Source organism: Castor canadensis, chromosome 7 (genome assembly GCF_047511655.1).
Source record: "Castor canadensis chromosome 7, mCasCan1.hap1v2, whole genome shotgun sequence".
Taxonomy (NCBI): domain Eukaryota; kingdom Metazoa; phylum Chordata; class Mammalia; order Rodentia; family Castoridae; genus Castor; species Castor canadensis.
Window position 1 is genome coordinate 1,535,638 of NC_133392.1, and position 22,830 is coordinate 1,558,467.

A 22,830-nucleotide genomic window follows, 5' to 3' on the forward strand; every position below is an offset into this window, starting at 1 on the left:
TCTCCAAGCCACCCCTCCATGGCTTCTGCCAGGACCCCTTCCTGGTGACTCCCACACCTGTGCCTGGTCACACTCACCACCCATGCCAATCTCTCATGACTCAGACTAAGTTTCATCGCTCCCATGCGTGCTTTGTCGTTTTACATCTCAACCATTGTAATCATTGCATTGTTACTTAGGTGTCTTGAAAAATGACACACATGGTGCCAGCGTTTGCATGTCCATTTGCCATTTTCTTTTTTGCCTGACACTCTCTCCTTGAAGCTTAGCCACAGTCCTCGCTGTACTCCCACGCACGAATAAATCACACCGCACATTCATTTCCCACATCTCTGTTAGTGAGGAGTTAGGCGGCTTCGGTGTTCTTGTTTGCATAATCCATGTCACAGTGAGCAGCTGTACACACCTCATCTCAGGTCCATCTGCTCAGGTGCCTTTGGAGCAGGGACCCAGATGGGGGATGACTGAAGAGTGGGAACATGCATCTTTGACTTTGATTGACATTGGGGCTGCTCTCAAAGCAGTGACCATTAACGTGTGGACTGTCCCCCACACCTCGTCTCACCCAAGCCAATGGGTGGAAAGGGTGCTGGGTTTGACTTGATTTCCCAGACTGTTAGTGAGAGGGGTCCTCTTTGATCCATTCACTGGTCATGCAGGTCTCTGTACCCATGGGTCATCTGGTCCTGTCCCTCACTTGGTCTTCGTTGGCTAGCTGTCATTCGTTGCTTTAAAGGAGGCTGCATATTCAGGGTAATACCCTGAATTTCATTGGTGAAGTCTTGGCTAGTTTTTGCCATTTTTATGATGCCATCTATGCATAGAAACTTTAACCGTTTTATCGTCCTGTCTTCTGTTTTATGATGTTTTCATTTATTGCTTAAGAAATGTTTCCCTACTCACAGGTTCTAAAAGTGTTTTGATGTTCATCCGTGGGTCTCCACGGGGGTGGCTGCATGTGTGAGTCAATTCTCCTGCTGGTCAGGACACCAGCTTGCTGTCACCTCTGCTCCCCTTTCTGAGGGACCCCGAGCTCTCCCTCATTGAGCTGGTTGCCGTCTCTGCACCAACACCACTCTGTGTTACCTATAGAGTGCTGCAGGAAGTCTTGATGTCTGGTAGGCTCGTCTTCTCTGCCTTGGTCTTCAAACTTAATTTTTCTTTTCTTTTTTTTTTTGGCGGTACTGGGATTTGAACTCAGGGCCTCATGCTTGCTAGGCAGGTACTCTACTACTTGAGCCATGCCCCCAGTCCAAAAAAAAAAGACATCTCTTTGACATTAGGTCTCCTGGTATATACACACAGTATTATTCTCCACTTATTTAGGGTTTTTAATGTCTTTCAACAAACTTACATCATTTTCTTCAAAAGGCTGTGCAGAACTTAAGCAGCTGTTAGGTGCAATGTCTTGAAAGGCACTTTCGTGTATTCTGCTGTTATTGTTCCTCACTATACGAAGCAAGAAGGCGGTGTGTAGGAACACTAGCAACTTTTATATCGACTTTACACTGGAAACTTGCTAAACCCTCTTACGTATTTTATATTTTTTGTTGGCACTGGATTTGAACTCAGGGCCTCACCTGGGCCAGTGTCCTACCCCATGAGCCCCACCCCCAGCTCTTATAATCTTTTAATGGTTTATTTCCCTCTTCTCTGACATTTTTCAATGTAGATAATGTCATTTGTGGGTCACAATTTAGTTTTTCCTTTCTGATGTTCATACCTTTAAATTATTTTCTATTAAATGGCCTATCCTGTCCTGGGTGAGACTTCCATTACACCAGACATGACAACAGGCTCCTTCTATTGTGCCTTGAAGAGATGTGCCTGGCGACTGCCTGTCAAGAATCACATTGGTAGCTGGGCGCTGGTTTCTCGCACCTGCAATCTTACCTACTCAGGAGGCAGAGAGCAGGAGGATCCCTGTTCAAAGCCAGTCTGGGCAAATAGTTCATGAGACCCTATCTCAAAAAAAGCCAACACAAAAAAGGGCTGGAGTGGCTCAAGTGGTAGAGTGCAAGTGTAAGGCCCTGAGTTCAAATCTCAGAACCAAAAACAACAAAAAAGAGCTCCTGCTCAGCCTTCCTTTGTGTTTCCACCCGCAGATGCTAAACAAAGACTTTCAGGAGCAAAAGAAACTTGTCCCGAAGCCATTGCCAAATCTGCCACCCTAGGTCAGCCTGAGGCCCAGAACTGGGTCCCCTCCGGCCAGTGGCTCTCACAAGGATAGGGGGGCATCACCACCAGAGCAGGAGGCACTCTCGACTGCGGTAGTGCCCACATCCATTAGCTGTGAGGGGGACATGGGGCCGATGCTCAAACTCAGGGACTAGGGACTGAGGACCTGGAAGGGCCTGGCAGCAGGACCCGAGTCCTTCCCCGCCTCGTATGCGCCAGCATGCAGCACGAACACAGCACCATTATCTGTGCTGCTAATTAGCACAGCAAAGAACAGCAGGCATTCATGCTAAGGGAAGGCACAGCTGCCTCGCTCCACCCAGAGCCCAGCACCGAGGGCCCAGAGCTCCTGCCGCACTGGAGAGAGAAGAGGAAACCGCGTACAAGGCGGCAGGAAGGCCAGCCTGAGGAGGACACCCATGGGGGCCGTGCCTGTGGGATGGCAGATCATACTCGCCAGCCCCTGAGCCTTGCTAGTGCACTGCTGCCCCATTAATGGGCCCTGTACTAAGCCACATTCAGTCCTGACACCAGCCCGGGAGGTGGCATGTGTCCTGAGCACCCCCTGTCCAGCAGGCGCTAGGCCTGTGCACACTCCAGCCTCTGGGCTTTGCTGACACCGCGGTGTCAGGGGACCTCATGTATGTAAACCCTGGATGAGACGTATGGCCAGCACAGTCAGAGCCCAGGATTCAGGGCTTCTGTCTCCTCTCCTGGGACTGGCAACCATGAGGCCTGTTCCCCATGATACTCCATGGGCACAGTGGGATCTCATCTGACTTGCTGCCCCAGCAAGGCCCACACCCCTGAGCACACAGCTCATGGGGGGGCCCTCCCTCCTCCCTCCTCCTGGCCCTTCCTTGCCCCCCCACCCTGTTCCTGCTCCCTGGGGTGTCCCTTCCTAAAACACACTCCCCACACATAGGCCTTTGTCTCAGGTTACTTGGTGATGGGATACAGGTTCTCTAGGGGACCTAGGTCAAGAGCTGGCATCAGGGATAGCTGTAGAGAGCAATTCCCAGGGAAGGACTGTGGAACCCAGGGTGGGAGTCTCGCACCCAGAGCGGTAGAATTCTGGAAAAGGATTAGTCGTGCTTGGCCCTCCTGCTGCTGGGAGTGAGGCAGTCTTGCCCATAGCATCCAGCAGCCCACCAGTGATGGATGGGATGAGGTGGAGGTGGAAGTTTCAGGGTTCCCTTGATTCCAAGGTCCATGTAGCTGGGGGAATCCCAGAGAGCTTCCATGGCTTTGCACAATCTAGGGCCATGGCCAAAGCCCAAAGGCTTCCACCACAGCAGATAAAGAGGCCCTGTGTCCTGAAATGCTAACCACCAGGCCCAGGAGTTAACTGTAAGTACAGAAGAGCCACAGAGGGGCTGAACGTGGCTTTAGTTGGTCTCCGGTGCCAAAGTTAGGGCACTAATAGGAAGAGGGGACAGCCTTTCTCACCTGGAGAGACTGAGAATACTCAGCCAAGGCCGCTGTCCATAGACCCCAGCTTCTCCTCCTCAACATTCATTCCTGTCCCCTTGTCCCCAGCACAGTGACCACAGGGAGCCCAAGAACGGAGGTGTAGTCCATGCTCCGGAAGGAAGCACCACAGATGCCCAGGGCCTCCAGGATGGGGCCGTGCGGGAGAGACATATGCAGGAGTGGGTCACAGGGGTGGACCAGATAGGGGAAGGGTAATTGCGTGGAAAGACCCTCCCATGGTGTTGAGCTGAGGTCCTGGCAGGAAAGGCCAGTTGGAGCAACATGCTGCAGGGACAGCTCTCAACATCTGGACACAGAGAGGCATCTGCAAAGTGAGGTGGAGGCACCTGAACAGCCCTGGCATCAGGAATGGTGTCCAGGAGGCCAGAGAGTCTCTGCCAGCCACATCATGGGGGCACTAGGAAGACAGCCCTTCATCACAACAGTGTAAGGTACCGGGGAAGAGTGACACTGGCATAGTCAGGCTCTACTGTCCACGGCAGTGACAGAATTCCAAGACGGTAGGGGCCAGCTGCTGCCCAGGCTGCTGGATGGGGTGTTTCTGGGGGAGCGATGGGTGCTTCAAAGACAAGCATGCAGACAGAGCTGGTGACCAGAAGTCATATCACAGTGGAGAACCTCAACGCTCATCAGTCACCAGATGGAAGCAGAATCACAGACACGAGCCCATGACACAAAGGGAAAGCCCTCTCCCGAGGAATTACAGCACAGTGGGGACAGGTCAGAGACATCCCCCATTCTTTCCCTAGGGTCCACAGCTGCTATACCCAATCATGAGCGAGATGTGGGCCTACTGAAGCTGTTGGATATGGTGTCTGAGGCGACACTGACCCCAAGGGACCTGAGATGCCATCAGGGATGGCATCCATCTACAAGGTGGTAAATGGAATCCTGCTCCCAGGGACAGAGCAGAGAGAGACATCTTGCATTGCATATCTCCTTCTCTGGGTGGCCAGAGGCAGCTGTGGGACCCCAAAGCCCCACTCCACACCCCAGCTGAACCAATGAGAAGGAGGAGCTCAGAAGTTGGTATCTTCACCAATCCCTCTATTTTACCTGGAGGCCCCCAAGAAGGAATTGGTCAGGACAAAGGAAACTCTGCAGCAGAGACCCTCACATGGTCCAGTGATAGCTGCTATGCTGAGCACAGGGCCTTCACTGAACAGACTGGCAAAGCCCAGGAGCTCCATGCAACTGTGCACGTAACAAATGCTTTCTTTTCAACCTCCAACAGCAAGAAGGATGGATGCAGCCTGCTTGTTTGTGGAGGGGCAACAGTCCCTCTTCCCCCTGGCCTTTCCCCAAGCCAGCTAACCCTGGCTCTTTACAGTGTAGACCTCAGATACCACGGTCATCTTGCAAGATGTCTGCAATCTTGATAGAAGCATGGCCACTGTACCTGCAAGCAGCACCGATGGACACGTGTCTGACTCTAAAAGACCCTAGGTATACTTTAAACAAATCCAGAAGGCACCAAGGTCATATGTGGTAAAAACCCAAGTAAGAGGCAAAGAATGTTAAAGAAAGCCAATCACTGTGTGCACACCTTACAGCTACAACTCCTGGTCACAGAGAATGAGCTGGTCATGTGTCCTCAGAGAGGAACTGGCCTTTGAATGGGATGTCAGGGCCTGATTCCTCATTCTGCTAAAGGAACATGGGTGGCTGCTGGAAATCCCACTTGCTTCTGTGTCTCCTGCTGTCAGAGAAAACCTGTGTCTGCTGTCAGAGAAAACCTGTGTCTCTGCTGTCAGAGAAAACCTGTGTCTGCAGGGTGCATGCTTGAGACTTATCTGTGCTCTTGCAAAGCTGTATGGAACTGGAAGCAAAAAGGGAGAAAAGTCCCCAAAAGTGACCTTTGGCCTCTGGCCCCTTCTGGTGGAACATTTCCTGTCTCCCTCACCAGTCCCCTCTTAACCCTAATCCCATCTGTGGAATCCCCTCTGCCCTGCTCTGGCCCCACCCTCCATATCCTTTGAGGGTCACCCACAGTCTCTCCTCATCCCTGTGCCTCAGAGGCCTCTCGTGTACGTCCATGGCCTGTGGATGCACATGCGTGCCCTGGCTGGGGACACACATTTGCTCTGGGTCCCACAAGGATGAGGCGTGGGTCTGACACATCTCTTGATGTGTCTACATGGCCAAACCTCCCGAATATGTGTAGGATTTGCTATAATAAAGCCAAGCTGTGCCACGCAGGCCTGGGGGACTTTTCCCAACCTACAGTTTGAAGTCACAGAAACTGCTGGGTGCAAAGTCCTGGAGAGGCAGCAGCCTCCTGGGCAGCCACGGAAACAATGCCCTCGGGTCACGAGTGCCAAAGACCAGCCTCTGAGAGCTGTCCTGTCCTCCACGGGCCACATCTGCCAGTACCACCAAAAAAAAAAAAAAAAAGGTCATTTGGAATGATGGCATGTGCTGTGGGAGCCCAGGGAAAACAGGTGGCTGAAATTCCTCCTCTGGATATTTGAACCAGACTTGAGGGGCTGAGGAGGCTGAGACCCAGGACTTCCATGGGGAAAAGAAGGTGCTTTACTGGGTCCCCTCCCCAAGTATCTGTGGGACTGAGGAACACAGACCCTGGTGGAGAGAAGGGGCAGCCAAAATTGGGGTGCCGAAGTGCAGCTTAGGAGTTCCCAAGTTCAGACTTTTTAAGATGTGAAAGAAAGAGGGAAAGGAAGGGCAGAGACGGGTGAGCACTAATTAGACCCCAGCCGGTGGTTAATTCGTATGGCTGAGCCCGCAAGCTGCTCACATGCTGCAAAAGGGACCATCGTGCGCCCCTTTTTCTTCCCCATCTGATTCTGTCACAGCCGACAGGCTATTTGGCAAAGGCCACACAGCTTTAATTTCCTCCCAAATGTTGATGAGAAGGCTGCATTTTAATTTTCCCGCACTGCTTCTAAACCCACGGCTGTTGCCATTGTTCTCAACACAAAGTGCAATGCCTAGTGTGTCCCTGAAGGGGACACAGGGACCCTTGTGACTGAAACTTGGACAGTCCGCCTGACGCCTGCTTCGGCCTTTCTGCGGTTATCTGTGGGGATCCTGAGAAGAACCCAGAGCGCTTGTGGGAATGACCTGTTTGCCTCCCAGGAAGGAAGGCCTCTTGTGGAAAAGGAGCTCTCTGTCCCCTCCCCGGAAAGAGCCCAACTTCAGTTGTTGCTGTGCCCAGCCGCCAGCCCCAGAGCAGCCCAGCCAATGCCCTCCAGGTGTGGGCAGGCATGGTGGACCTCATGTCCAGACTGGCTCCGGAGGACCACACCTGCCACTCTCAAAAGTGGACAGACACCCACTGGAGGCCTCCTGGCACTGTCCCTGGTTTTGCCTCCTCTCAACTCTTCCTGACTTCAGTTCCCTGACCCCAGGCCAGTCTGGAACCTAGTGGTGGCCCCATGCTAGTCTATGCTCCCAGTAATCCTACCTCTGCCTGTCCCTTGACCTGGCTTTGGTGTTGCCCTCACACTCTACCTGAGCCTCTCCAGCTCCCCCGAGCTGTCCAACAGCTCCCTGCTCCCACACCTGCTGGCCCAGCCCCTCAGGCAGGCCTCCCAGGCTGGTCTGAGTCCTGCAGGTGAGTGGGGCCAGAAACATTAGCTCAGAGGTGCACCCTGAGCCCAGGGGAAGCTACTTTTCCACACACGCACCCTCACTTCTGAAATTCTTGGTAAATGAAAACAGACCCTTCCCAGACCACTGTTGACACTGGCGTGAGGCTCTGGGTTAGAAGCTGTCATAGGAAGGGAGACCTCACTCCATGTCCTCTTCCAAGTGCACAGGGTAAAGTTTCCTAAGCCACTGTTGGTCTGTCCAGAAGGAACTGAAGCCATACCAATGTGGCCTCAAACGCAGGCCCCCGTTCAAGGGCAGCTTCCTCACTCACTGCTGTTCATGTCTCCAAGGCCGCCTGAGTGCTGCGTGATCGAACAAGGAACTGTCGCTCAGGTCAAAGCTGACTCCCCTACCTAGGCAGCAAAAGCACTGCAAGGCCACATGCTGGGGGCAGCCTGGACCCAGAGAGAAAAGCACCAAAGATCCAAGGCAGTTCTCTCCTGACGGGATCAGCCAGAACCCATGCACGGCTTCCTGGGGGTGATGGAGGCTAGGGACAAAGCTGGGGTCTGCTCCAGGATGGAGTCTTATAGGACATCCCCGAAGAACCAAGACTGCACTACCTGCACTGTGCCCCGTGTTCAGTGGGACCACAGACAGGGCTGCCTGGGCAAGCAGTGAAGCAGAAGAGCCCTGAGGGTTGGTGACAGCCTGGCCAGAGGATGGCCTGGGTAGGCCAGCAGACCCCAGACAAACAATAGGTGTGGAGTTTCCCACCTTGAGTGCCCCCAGCTGCCTCTTAGGAAGGCACGTTCATCCCTGGTCTCAGGAACACATGTTCAAGGACAATGACTGTCACACACCTAATGACATCAGGAAAACCAGGAAGCAAACCTGTTTAAAACTGTTTAAAACCCGTTCTTAAAGACCCACACAGACCTCAACAGAATTAACAGACTCTAGTTTTTTTAAAAACTAGGCTACTTTTTAGAGCAACTCTAGATCCATAGCAAATTTTACAAAGTACTCAGGATTCTGTTTGTCCTCTGTCCACTCCCACACACAACCTGTTCTTTTGAGACAGGGTCTCAATGTAGCCCAGACTGGCCCCAAACTTAGGATCTTGCAGCCTCAGCCTCCTGGCTGGGTTTTAAGAGGGTTTCGGCATCTGCAAAGAGCTCTTGTGAGCACTGGGAACGTGATGACCACATGGCGAGAAGCCACACGGAAGATCACATGTCACTGCCTGAGCCAATGACCCACCTGAGCTCCAGCCAACAGCCAGCATCACCTGAGACCATCATTTCTCAGCCCCAAACCTGTAGAGTTGATGCCTCAAGGGTCTCCTAACACACACACCGCAGACTGAAGAGGAAGGAGATCCAACTCCGCAGAGGACTTTCCACCATTGTAAATGAAGAACAGAGCCAGGCAGAGTGCAGCACACGTGTCCCAGCTACTCGGGAGGCTGAGGCAGGAGAAACTCTTGAGCCCGAGTTCGAGGCCAGCCTGGGCAAGATAGTGAGACTCCTTCTCAAAACTGAGTGAATAGATAAAACAAAATAGTTAGCTGTGCCACCGTCCAATCCCCAGAATACCAAGGTGAAGTCAAACCACCAACCCCGTGCAGCACGGGAAACTGTGCAAGAACCAGGGCGGGGGAGAGGGAGGGACGGGGACCTCTCCTTCTAAACTGACAGATTAAACTCTCGCCTGCTGTGGTTAAGGAACATCTCATGGTTCTGAGAACCGGAGGACTCCGAAATCAGTGTTTACCTCACACTGAGAAAGCGAGGAGCGTGAGTCTTGATAAAGGATGGGTGCTTGTGTGACCTTGCACAAAAACGAGCACAACCCAGTGAAAAAGCTAAACTGGGAGAAATGTCCTCAACTTGGAGATCAGTAAGTGGACCCATCCTTCGTGGGTTAGGAATTTCTAAAACAGAAGAAAAGGTCCAAAAACTGCAAGGGGTGGGGTGGGGAAGGTGATGACAAACTGTTCACATCAAGTGCAAACAGCCTTTAATTGCACGAAGAGATGTCCAGCTCCACTTGCATGAAGAGAACGCAATAAAAACTGTGTTGAAATGGCCATTTGTCACCTGCCAGGCAAACACACACGGCCTCAGCAGCACAGCGCTGTGTAGCCAGGCTGTGGGAACCACGAATGCTGGTGATGGCTGGAAAGACTCCTCGGGAGGGGACGCCAGCAAAACTCAACTGAACTGCAGAGCCGTTTTCCTTTTGCTCTGGAAATCCTACCTCTGAGAACCGATCCAAAGATGTACAAAGATGTGTGCACAGGCTAATCCCGGGTGAACTAGTCCCAATAGCAAGTGACAAGGCGGCCACGGCCCTGCAGTGGAGCTCTGTGTGGCTGGGAATGGAGTAAGGTATAGGTCACCAGAGATCTGGGTGCAAGTGAAAAACCTAAGTGCCGCACCTGGGGTAAAGGAGGCGCCTCCTACCTAAGACGGGGGACATGAAACTGTGTATGCACTTACACACATAGTTTTTAAGTGGAAATATAAATCCAGAATGACACTTTAAAAAAATCTACAATGGGGGTCTGTGCTTTGGATTACTGTCTCTAAAGGCCCGTATATGGAAGGCTTGGTTCCCAGGGTAGGGCCTCTGGGCAGGGGGTGGAGAAGTTAGGAGGCAGGTTTTGTAGGAGGCCCCAGTTCACTAGGGACCCTGCTCTCTTGGGTCTCTCTGCTCCCTGGCTCATGCTGTGAGTAATTTTCTCCACCACAACTCCCTCTGATGGACCGCCCTCACCAGACGCCCAAATCAATGAGGTCACCCGGTCATGGACTGGAGCCTCCAGAACTGTGAGCCAAAATCACTTTTTCTCTTTACAAGTTACTTGCCTCACAAGGCCCTGAGTTCAATCTCTTGTACCAATTAAAAAAAAAAACTTTACAATTATTTTAAAAATAAAGGGCCAGGCACCAGTGGCTCACACCTGTAATTGTAGCTACTTAGGAGGCTGAGATGGGGAGGATCGTGGTTCAAAGCCAGCCTGGGCAAGTAGTTTGCAAGATCCTATCTTGAAAAAACCCTTCACAAAAAAGGGCTGGTGGAGTGGCCCAAGGTGAAAGCCCTGGGATTGGGATGTAGCTCAGTGGTAAAGCAGTTGCCTAGCATGTATAAGGCCCTGGGTTCAATCCCCAGAAAGCACCGCCAAATAAATAAACAAATAAATAAATAAATTTTAAAAATAAAATAAGTGAAATAAAAACAAAGTAGTTCCTAAAGTGACGTGCAATAAGAGATAAAGTGAATTAGATCTTGATAGAAAGAAATGTGGAGACATTTTAAGCTCTCTTCACTGACTGCAGTGTTGTAAACCAATGTGTCTGCAATAAATGAAGGGAAGAAGTAAATGCATTAATGTCTTTAGGATTGACAATTTCAGTCTAAGAGAAAAGAGATAGAAACATAAAAGCAAAGAAATAATTGCCCTGTAATCTTAAATTTTACTTGAAATGATGGATGAAAAATCACACCAGGCCCATCTGTCATCCCAGCACTAGGGAGGATGGGGCAAGGGGATTGTGAGTTCCAAAGTAGCCTGGTCTACATAGCAAGATCCTGTCTCAAAAAATAAAAAAACCAACTTTGCTGTTAAATTTTTTTCTAGTTGAGAATCTTGGGCATCCTACTACCCCAGGAAAATGAGCTACTCTAGTCCTTGACTTTGGGGCTTTAAATACCATTTTCCCAAGCGGGGTGCCAGTGACTCACACCTGTAATCCTAGCTACTCAGGAGGCAGAGATCAGGAGGGTCACAGTTCGAATCCAGCCCTGGCGAATAGTTCGTGAGACCCTATCTTGAATAAAACCCATCACAGAAAAAGGGCTGGTGGAGTGGCTCAAGGTGTGGGTCCTGAGTTAAAACCCCAGTACTGCAAAAATAAAACAAAACCAAACAAAACACATTTCCCAAAGAGGCACTAGAGCCCCACGGGGAGGGGAAGTGGGTCCAGGCTAGGACAGGACAAGGTGAGTGGGCCTGGTGGTCTCATCTGGTCTGACCACAAAAGGAAGTTGTCCAAGACAACTGGCTCTGTCTGAAGACCTGAGTTTCATGTAGGTGAAGATATGTCCTTATTAAACGGTACACTTGAGAACACAAACGAGCCAGGGTGAGAGATGACATTCTCAAAACTCAGGAGGTAGAGGCAGGAGGAGGTCAAGTTCAAGACCAGCCCTGGCAAAGTTAAAGGGCCAGGGGCGAGGCTCAAGTAGTAGAGCACCTGCCTAGCAACACAAGGCCCTGGGCTCAATCCCCAGTCCCACAAAAATTAAGAAAACATCACACACGATCCTGGAGGCTGTGTCACGATAATCAACTCCCTGTGCCATATAAAATAATTTCCCAACCTTAAAAACCTTCAAAAGACTGTTTGGCATGACTTCAAGACAGAACACTCCAAAACTGCAAAGCAGCTGTAAAAAGAAAAAGGAACAAATCCTAGCACCACCCGGGATTCCTTCTGCCCCCACCCAACCCAGCCTCCGGGCTTGGTAAAGAGCCAAGGCAGACCAGGAAAACCCAGGGAACAGAAGGAGGCAAGCGAGGGCTCGCCGGACAGTGCAGGGAAGGCAGGAACCACTCTGAACAAGAGGAAACTGGAGTCCTGATTCACAGCAGCAACTGCAGAAGGACGGAACCCAAGGGCCAACCCGGCTTAAGAGCAGGTGTGTGATCTAAAGACAGGGAGAGCTGGTGAGCTCTTCCCAAGAAGCAAGGGTGTGGAACAGGAGACTTGACCGAAAAGGTCTGTCTCCCAAGCCAGAGCCTCTGGGGAGGGAAAAGGCAAAGTGGAGGGAAGAGAGTCACCCTTGGTCATCAGGTACTGGAGGAGATAAGAAGGAAGAGAGAGAGATGGGGTTTTGCAGACAAATAAAATCAGAATATTCACACACCTATCATCAAAACAAGAAAAAGAATCCATAGAGTGTCAACCTCACCCAAAGTGTGCCAGCAGGCAGGGATCTGGTGAAAACACCCGCAGTGAAACACAGGGGAAAAGGGAGCCAGGTCTGCAGGGATTACTGGAGAACACCAGGAAACAGACTTTACCCAAGCAAGCAGACAACCTTGAAGGAGAAGGAACTCCATGCATAGCCAGATCTGATGGAAAACCCACCTTGAACCAGAGCACCAAAATCTAAAATGCTGTGATCCCAGCCACTCCAGAAGCAGAGCTTGGGAGGGTGGTGGTTCAAGGACAGCCCCAGCAAAAAGTTAAAGATTATACCCATAATCCCTGCTAACAGGAGGCAGAGGTAGGAGGATCACAGGTAAGGAAATACTAATTATTATTGTTATTATGAAGACAGAGGCTTACTGAAGAAACACAGGTGCCTCCTCCGAGCCCCTAACGCCAAAGCTGGTGCCATTCATGAGGCAAAGGCCAGGCTGTTCTGTTGGATTTTATTCCACAGACGGAAAAGATCACCCATGTTCACTGAGGTGACAAGTAAATAATCAAAAAAGAAAATGAATTCTTCCTTCTAGAAGACTTCCAAATGGTACACATGAAAGGAAAGAGGGACCTCTAAGGTTAGCCAAGGCAAGCACCACAGTGACTCCATAAGACACGAGGAGTGCCACAAGACCCAGGGTCAGCAGGCTTCGTGTCCCTCCAGGATGGTCACTGGCTGTACGTAGAGAGACCCGGGGAAGGCACTTTGGAAAGGAGGCAGAGGAGAAACTAGTCAGCCGGTTCGTGTCCCTGCTGGAGGCAGCAGCATGGTGGACTGCTGGATACCTTGTGCCCAGGACACAACGTCACTGCCGTGGCACTGATGTTGGTTTTCTATCCCCTTGCCTTTTTTTCTTTTTGGATTTTTGAGACAGGGTTTCACTATGCAGCCAAGCCTGGCCTCGACTCTGCAATCCTCTGCCTCAGCCTCCGCCATGCTGGGCTACAGGTGTGTGGCACCACACCTGGCTCCTAACCAACTTTACTTATGAGAGCCTAAGACGGGAAAGAGACTGTGTGTCCCGAGCAGGTGAGTGATACAATGGTGGCACCTCCAAACAATGGAAGTCTACTCTGCAATAAGAATGAAGACGGGCCAGCCTCAGAAACACTGCTGAGTGAAAGGAGCCAGGCCCAAACGGATCCATCTACGTCACGCCTGACTCCTGAGAGCAGCTGTGAACCAAGGAAAAGGGCCTCTCTGGGGGGCCTTGCACTGGCCATCCATGGGTGTCTCTACATGCCAATGTTACCTAAAAAACTGAAAGTAGACTGCAGAACTGCAGACAAACATTCAATCGTTCAGGATTCCCAGGTGAGCTGCAGGGCTCAGAGCTCCTCCCTCAAACTCCCCACCGCACCCCAGCTGCTTCTGCCAGGTGTGGGCAAGAGGGCGGTGGGGTAAACAGCCAGGTGTAGCCACTCTCCTGAAAGGGGCTTAAAGTCTACTGGAGGAGTCTACTAGGGGTCCCCAAAAGATGCCAGGGAGAAGAGCAGCCAGCACGCAGAGGGCAGGAAGCACAGAAGAAACTCAGCCTCGGTGATTGTGGGGGAAGCGCAAAGCAAAAGCATAGTGAGACCCCAGCTCACAGCTCACGATGCTGCAGGATGGCAGAAACCACAAGCAAATGAATAGCTGGGCATGGTGGCTGCACCTGTCGTCATAGCCCTGAGAGCTGAGGCAGGAGGATCCAGAGTTCCAGGTCAACCTGGGATAAGTAAATAGAATTACCTCAAGATCCAGCAATTCTACTTCTGAGTATACACCTTCAAAATGAAACTCGAGGTCTCAGCAGGGATTTGTATAGTCCCCTTCACAGCAGCATTTCTTGAAATAGCTAAAATGTGTTCCAATGTGGAACTGAATGTCCACTGAAGAATAAATGAAGAAACATAATACAGTCCAGCCATACAGTGGAATATTATTTAGCCTTGAAAAGAAAGGAAAGGCTGGCACACAAAACAACGTAGATAAACCCTGAAGACACTGTGCTCAGTGAAATAAGCCAGTCACAAAAAGACATACTCTTAAGATTCTACTTACAAGATCCCTACAGCAGGCAGATCATACACAGCAGGCAGAAGCTAAGAAGAGGAAGTATCACTGAGTTTCAGCTTTGCAAGATGGAAGAGTTCAGAAGGGGGGGTGGTGGTGATTTCACAAAAATACCAATAGACTTAATGCTGCTGAATCTGGTTAAAGTGGCAAGTTTCACCAAAACTTCATCAGAAACAAAACACAGCCTATAAAGTCACGTCCATCCTCTCTAACTCAACTGCATAATGGATTCCAGCTGCTCCTGGAACACTGGCGGTAGCAGCTTCCTCTGTGCCTCCATGGAGGCCTCCACTGACCTGCTCAGGTACCTTCTCGGAGAACCAGGAGGCCCTGTCCCTACCTTCCTCAAACACATTTAGGGCCTGAACTCAGATCGAAAGCAGGCAGGAGGGAGAAGAGGGAAGACCTCGAATCTCAGAGTTCAAAAACAACCCAGGAGATCACTGCTGCTGGAGCCCATATCTCCAGGCCCTGGCTCCTGACACCTCTGCTCCCTGGACTTTCCTGATCACGAAGGGCCAGGGCCTGAAGGACCCTCAACCCCCACGTCCCAGGCTTCCTTGTCCCTCTCCAATCTGGTACAGAACATTTCGCCTGGACCTGCCTAGGCCCAGGGCAGCCTTCTCACAGGAGGCTGAGACCACCCAACCCCTGGATGCCAAACAGACCAGCATCTGCAGCTTCCCCCCAAAGATGCACACGGGGCAGCAGAATCCAGCCTGTTTGCCCCACTGGATTAGGTCCGAGGTTTTGCAACTGGGAACCAACATAGGACAGGCTGGGTGAGAGACCAGAGCCGGCAGAGTCCTGTTTATAACTTGAAAGACATCGCCGAGGATTTGTATACCTCAAACACAAAAGAAAAATGCAGAGGAAAAACGGTCTCATTAGAAAAGCAGCTAGCCCTCTAGAAAAGCAGCATCTGGGAACCTGGCGCCCAGTGGCTCTTCCAGCCCCTGGTTTTGTAATGATTTCGAGAATCAGAACGGCCCCGTGGGAGTTGGGGCTGTGGAGGAACCAAACCAGGGGCAGGCAGCAGGCTTGGCTGCCAGGCCAGTGAGTCCTCCGCACACCCCTGGTTCCTGGGTATCTGGTGCTCAGCATCTCCAGCAAGAATGGGGATGGGGGGACTCGGGGGGCCCATTCCAGACTCACCACCTAGGAGAGTGAGGAGGGAAGGAAACCCAGCAGGTCCTGGAAGGCCCAGTGGGGACAGGACAGCAGTGTGACCTGATCCTAGCTCCACTGCCTGCCTGAAAGCTGACTCATCCCCTGCACTCCCCAGCCAGGCCGCGCTATGGTTCATGCTCCATCTGTTCCTAGGCAACCCTGGACCACTGAGTGTGTCCACAGGTGTGTAGAGATAAGGATGCAGCCGGCCTTGCTGGCCTGGTGTGGGCTGCACCCCAACCACGTCTCCCCACCTTCTGAACACCCAGAAGAAGTGTCAGACTGGACCGGAGACATGAGTGTGCACAGCCAGGTCCAGGTCCAAGTCTGTCCCTGAGGTGAGACAACAGTTTCCAGAACATGACCCTCTGTGTCTCCTCCCCAACACCCTGCATGGCTCCCACTCACAGCTCACAGGGCAGGTCCACTGCCTGCTGCCTCCTCACGGGCCACGGGCATTGCATTCCTGCTGCTTCTTCCTTCCCACTGCCATCCACGCACCACCATTCCAGCTCCCCTCGTGACTGCCTGGAACACACTCATGCCTCTTTAGGTGACCCACAGGAAAGCTCTTCACATTAAATGGGCCACAAGAGTTGATCAGGAATGAATCCAGAAAATGTGGTATATGCAGAGAGAAATACTACTCTATCTTGAAAAAGAAGGAAATTCTGCCATTTACAACATAGTTGAACCTTGAGGACGTTATGGAAAGTGAAATAAGCAGGACACAGACAAACAAGAACTCTATGGTTCCATTTATATCAGACGTTTAAGACAGTCACACCATAAATTAGTGAGACTGCCAAGGTGAGCACTAGGAGTTGGGGGGAGGGGAAATGGGGGATACAAACAAACAGGCACAGCATCTGTATGGAGACTACTGATGACGTCATGCCTAAAGCTGTCAATCAACTGTGGAGGTTAGCACCAGAAGTATTGTAAAACTTAAGATTTGTTACAAAGTCAGATCTCTTGGTAAGTTTTCTTACTGACCACAATAAAACCCTGGTCATGGTGGCTCACAACTGTAATCCCAGAGGCAGACATCTGGAGGATCTCAGTTGGAGACCAGCCTAGGGGAAAAGTTAGCAAGATGCCCCATCTCAACAACAACAACAAAAAGCCAGGTGTGGTGGCAAGCACCTGTCATTCCAGCTATGCAGAAAATATAAATAGGAGGAACCAGCATCCAAGCCAGCCCAGGAAAAAAAATGCAAGACCCTATCTGAAAAATAACTAAAGCAAAATGGGGCTGGGGGAGTGGCTCAAGTGACAAGTACCTGCCTACTAAGTGCAAGACCCTGAGTTCAAACCCTACTACAAGAAGAAGAAGAAAGAAGAGGATTTCTCCTAGAAATAATCAGAATGATGCCTGGCACCAACCAACTTTTATTGTCAGTATTCCTCTTTCTCATCTTTTTTTCTTTTTTTATAGTAACAGTTTTATCGTTGGACCATTTTTCACAATCTTTTAGATCAAGCAAATATCAAAGATGCAAACTTTCGGTACCCAAACCCCCAAACCTGCAGCTGGCTGACAAACCCTGCGTGCCTGCTCCCCTGGCCGTGAGAAGTGGGACGCCATCAACCACGTGGTTGACAAACGCTAGAGTCATCTGTGTAGATATTTTCAGTCCAAACAACCTGAAATAATAGGCTTATACACTCCAGCTTGCTTGAAAACCCTGTGTGAAATAGAATCTGTGTCTTCAACTTACTCAAAATGGTAAGAGCCCTTTCTCCCCATCACGTTATTCTTTTTTTACAACAAGCCACTGGGTCCAGGTGAGGAGGGAGAGGACCCCAACCCACTCGGGCCAGTTGGTCCTGCTGGGCTACTGTGTCCTAGGCGGGAACTGCTCCTCCTTCCTGCTGGAGGCAAGCAGAACTCCACCTGCCATCAACCTGGGGCGAAATGGCTGCAGGTCTTTGCCAAAGGGGGTCTTTGATTCGCAGCCACAAATTGGCTTTCAAAAAGACGAAGAGGGGCCACGAAGGTCTGGTGCGCCCTTCTTTTAATTCCAAACCCTGGCAGACAGCCCAGTGCCTCCTCCTCCTCTGGTGGCCCGAGGTGGAGCTGGACACCTGACAGCGGCCTGGCTCCTCTCTGCCTGCAAGGCAGAGCGGCCTCTCCTGCTCAGTGCAGGTGAGCGCCCAGGTGTGCTGGTGTTTGCAGACCGCATGCAAAAAACAAAACAAAACAAAACAAAAAACCGGTGCTTTCATCCGCAAAGAGAGAAGCTGAAGCCAGGTGCAGGCAGAGGTGAAAAATCGTACGGCTTCTCACCGAAGGCACGGGCAAAGGCATATGCAGATTTTTTTTTTCTAGGAAAACTGCTCGGGGCCGACGCCTCCTCACGGACTCCTCCCGAGCCCCAGTGAAACCATCATTCCATGGCTTGCGCTCGGACAGACCTCCCCGGGCAGGGGAACACGTGAGATTGAAAACCAGACACCGAACAGACCAAAAATCGCTGGAAGAGGGAGGCACAGGGGACGCGGGGCCGCGAGCGGCCGGTGGCGGTGCGGACACCTGCGCGGCCCCACCCTGCGCCGCGTCACCGCCCGCGCGAGGCCTGCGCGGGGCCGCGAGCGAGGACGCGGGGCACGAATGGCCACTGGCCAGGGAGGGCTCTCCAGGAGAGGCAGAGAAGACCCCAGTCAGGGTCAGGTGCGCCCGGCCGCAGGACCCCGGCCTGCGGGACGCCGCCCCACCCGCGCCACGGCCGGGTCAGGCCACCCCATCTGCGCCACCCCATCCGCGCAGGGCGCCTGCGGGCCCCGGACGCACCGTGCCAGGCGCCGGCGGAGCGCTGAGGCCCCGGCCCGGCCCGGCTGCGGGGCGCGGGGTCCCGGGGACGCGGGGCGGCTGCTCACCGAGCTCCCCGCGGTTGGGCTCCGGGCGACGCGGGCTCCGGGCGGCGGCGTCCGACGGCCGCGCTCAGCCATTGCAGTGGCACCGCGCAGGGCGGGGGGCGCGCGTCACCGCGGCGGGCGCCCCGAAACCCGGCCCTCCCCGCCCGGCGCGGGCTCGGCGACACCGCCCCCGGTTTCCCCGGATTGCTCGTCTTGCTCTTAAGCAAAATAAGGAAATAACCCAGGCCGCGCCAGGGCTGGAAGCAGCCGCAGTAGACCCGGCGCTGCCCGCCACCCAAGGCCACGGCTCTCGGGGACTTAGCCGTGGCAAGAACCACTCACCCGCATTTCATGCCCGATAGGAGCAGCCATGAGCAGCGCCCGAGAGTTGCACGTGCGTGCTCCAGCCGTTAACTCTTGGCTTCCCATCTCCTCTCCAAACGCTGCCTTCAGCTGCCCTGTTGGGACACACAGGCTTTCCCAGCCTTGCAGTGAACAGTGGCAGCCCGGATTCAGATCCGCAGTGCCGTCTTTCCGTCTGCCTGGACCTTCACCTGGCAAGAGGGACACGCAGTTGCTGGACGAGTCTGTGAGACAATAAATGCGGCTCGCAGGAAGGGTAGACACTGTTTTATGAAAACCCACACAGTGGGAAAGCCATCCCTCCACAGAGTGCATCCTTCCCTTGGTACCGAGGTTGCACAGCAGCAGAGCGCAGAGCTGGCATGGGAGCAAACGCTTTGGGATCGTTAGGAGGAATAGTGAGGACTGCCTCTCCCTGAATCCTGGACCCCTGATCCACTTACCCACCCTGACAATGGCATGTCTGGCATCACAGACCTCAGCCACGTTGACCCGGGAAGTCTTTACACAAATCATTCCCAAGTCTTACCATATGACAGACACGTGGTAAGACTGGCACGCTCCCTGACACCAGCCCACGCCTCACTTCTGTGTTTCTTTGGAGAGGTGTAGATGGGTCGAAATGAACAAGTCACTGCGTGAGTCTCAGGGTGCCATTGCCAGCAGAAGTGTGGTGGACAGAGAAGGAATGCTATACCCATAATAAGGGTCCAACGAGGACAACCCACTGCTCCTTTGTGATGAAAGAGGTCTGATGTAACCAGTTTGCAAGATGACTGGCTGGTCCCCCTAGGGTGTGGGGCCACATCACCAGTTCTGTGTTGGGCTTGGTTCCTCACAGCAAACAAGCTTTCCACAGTGACAGTAGCCTCATCTGCCCTGGTGGGGGATCAAGACCTCTGTGGCCCCATGTGATTGATCTGTGCTCCTAGCCACTTCTTTCTTGCATTTTTTGTGGGTGCCTGACAAGAGCCGATGCCTCTGCAGAATGGCTCACCTTACCTGCCTCTGCTGAGCCTCTCCTGGACAGTCCAAGCATTTGGTGAGCACACAGCTGCAGTGTTCTGCAACTGGGCCATTCCAGAAGACCGGTCACCTACCTGCTTCTCCCAGAACTCCTCAAACCTCCGTAACCCTAACCCTACCAAAGTCAGTGTAGACCATGATCCTAGCCAACTCTGCTTCCAATAAATAAAGGGTCATCAGATGTGCTGCTGGGAATTTGGCCTACTGGATGGTTTCCCCTTCCCCACTGCTCCCTGGAACCAACTTGAGTAGGGCTGAGATGCTACCAGAACTTTTGCAGCCAATACCAGCCTGGCCTGCAGAACCTGTGCACACCAGGCTCTGCTTTTATTCCTCAGCCAACTTCTGTTAGGAAACTCCCTTGATTCCACCCCTGCAGGTGGAAGGAGTGAGGGGGCAGGGGAGCTGCCCTCTCATGGTATCACATGCCTGAGAACAATATTGTATTACCTTGTTAGGCAGTCATAATAGAATACCCCAGACCAAGTGGTTCAAATAACAGGAATTTGTCAGTTCTGGAGGCTGGACGTCCAAGATCAAGGTGTGGTGGGGCCAGTGCTCCTGAGGTCTCACTCCTTAGATTGCAGACGGCTGCCTTCTCTGTGTCCTCACATGGTCGTGTGTGTGCGCGCGCATTCCTGGTGTCTTCCTTTTTTCGTACGGTCCCATTAGATTAGGGCCCATTTACAAATGGTCACATTGAGGACCTGTGCTTCCACACATGAGTTGGTATGAGGGGGATGATTCAGTCCATAATGAATCTTGTATGTGCTACTTCCATCTTTCAGATGAAGTTTGGGAGCTGGGTGCCAGTGGCTCACGCCTGTAATCCTAGTTACTCAGGAGGCAGAGATCTCCAGGAGGATCGTGGTCTGAAGCCAGCTCAAGCAAATAGTTCTCGAGACCTGATCTTGAAAAAAAAACCCAATTCAAAACAAGGCTGGTGGAGTGTGGCTCAAGTGATAGATGCCTCCTAGCAAGCCTAACAAGCATGAGGCCTTGAGTTCAAGCCCCCGTACTGCCAAAAAAAGAAGATGGCATTTGGGACTGATGGAGTGACTCAAGTGGTAAGAGTGCCTGCCTAGCAAGCACAGAGCACTGAGTCCAAACCCCAGTGCTGCCTAAATAAATAAATAAATAAATAATAAATAAGATTGAGTTTTGCTGGCCATGTGCACTTCTGTGGCTTGGTGGATCCAGTGGCACCAGGTGACGTTACACCAGATGGTGTCTTACTGATTGATGGTGAGATTCCCTGTCCACTGAGAACCCAGAGTAAACCAGAAGTGACTTCTCAGAGGAGAATGGTTATTGTTGATGAGGAACTCAACAAACCTCCACTGTGGTTATCCTACCCACGTTCACATGCAGCTCTCGTTGTGTTGTTTTGAGACAGAATCTCACTATATACCGCAGGCCAGCCTGGAACTAGCAATGTAGCCCAGACTGTCCTCAAATTTTCCATCCACCTGCCTCAGCCTCCCCAGTGCTGGGATGACAGGTGTGTGCCTCACTTGAAGAGGATCGAACCAGGGCCTTGTATACCAGTGCAGCATTCTCACATTCCACACACGCTCGGGCACCAGAGCTTCACTGGTCACAGGGACTCGGGGAGCAGCAGCTTCATCAGCAGGACAGCACATTAGCACTGAGCCTTACTCAAGTCTGCTTGGCAAACAGAGAGAAAGTCACACCCAAGTTTGTACACACTGCCTTCAAAGTCCACAGAGCCCCATGGTTTGTGTTTTCGTGGTGAAAGGACAAGTGGCAACACCCACCATCCACATGTCCCTCAGGTGTGACAACAAAGGTGCGTTACTCTGTGACGGCTGGTCCAGAAAGATGTATTTGCCAGTTCTGTAGCCACATACAGCCTGCCAGAGAGGGATCTGAGTGGCTCCACTGTTCCGATGAATGGGCCCTGTCTGCCATGGCATTACAATTGAGGTCACATCTGATAGAGGTTAGGACGAGCCACTCTACTGCTCCACCGGCCATTTGGAGTTTGCACAGGCTGGTAAGTGAATAAAACAAATCACTAGGGCCCAAATTTTCATGGTGTGGACACCATGTGCTGGGCCCTAGGTATGCAATATTGCTTTGGGGTTGTCATCGTGTGGGAATGGGAGTCACGGGATTCCTTCACACTTTCTCCTGATGCCTTCGTCCTGTGAACCCAAGAATTCTATCAGCCACTACATATTCAGTCTATTCTTGCAATATTCTCAGAAGTTCAGGGAACAGCCATGGGGCAGATTCACAGACTGAGACTATTCTCCCCTGGGCCTGTGCTGACCCTCACACTGACCCCTCAGTCGCAGGTGCATTCTGTTCCTGTCCAGTCACCTCCATGGCCTGAGTGTTCTCCCTTTCCCATGCACAGGCCAGGTGTGGTTGCAGTTCTTTCAGAAAGGCTAAGAGGAAGTTTTCCCTTAAATTCTTGTGGTGCTGGCAAGCGATCCTTCCCAGAGTCCCAGCCTCCCCTTTCTCAAAGATCTCTGGGGCTGTGAAGTGACACAGGCCTGAGTGCCGAGTGAAGGTCAGTGGCTACCACGGCTCTGTTCATGGCACTTCAGAGTTTGTTATTTCAGTGCAGTGGGTCAAACAGGGCGGCTTCCCACCCTCGTCAGTCCTGGTGATCATGTGGCAATCGACAGCCGTTCATATCCTGTGGGGCCATCATTCTGATCACTGCTGACTCTGCTGACAAGCCAGGCAGCGGCACCACTTAGCTTAGGGGCTGAGAGCTGGTGCTGGACCTCTGTGGAGTCGGAACTGCCCACTGCAGCATCCCTAACTTAGAGACGACAGCCCCACGCAGCTCTCCAAGGATTCAGAAGCTCACCTCACCCTGGTGTCTCTGTGCCCTGGGAGACGGTGCCTCTGTACCCACCTGGGGGTAGCTGTCTCCCACAACACACACGCACACACGCACACACGCACACGCACGCGTGTCAACCACTGCAATGTGCTGGTCTCCCTAGGCCCTCAGTCTTTCCTATGCACTCAGAACCGCTTGCACTCAAACTAATTGCTCTTAGGTTGTTACCACTGAGCTCAGATTTCATTCACTTAACCAGCTGACCCGACATTTAGAACAGTCTTGGTGCTCAGCTGGCTTGATGAATCCAG

The 22,830-nt window shown here is 52.2% G+C and overlaps 1 protein-coding gene across 1 annotated transcript in view; it reads right to left on the bottom strand.

Moving 5' to 3' along the window:
- The window catches only part of Jakmip3 (Janus kinase and microtubule interacting protein 3), a 131,747-nt gene extending 113,321 nt beyond the window's left edge, over positions 1-18,426 (bottom strand). The window contains 1 exon segment of the mRNA XM_074078032.1: positions 18,331-18,426. The gene's annotated coding sequence lies outside the window, so the exon portion shown is untranslated.
- Between the last annotated feature and the right edge of the window lie 4,404 nt (positions 18,427-22,830).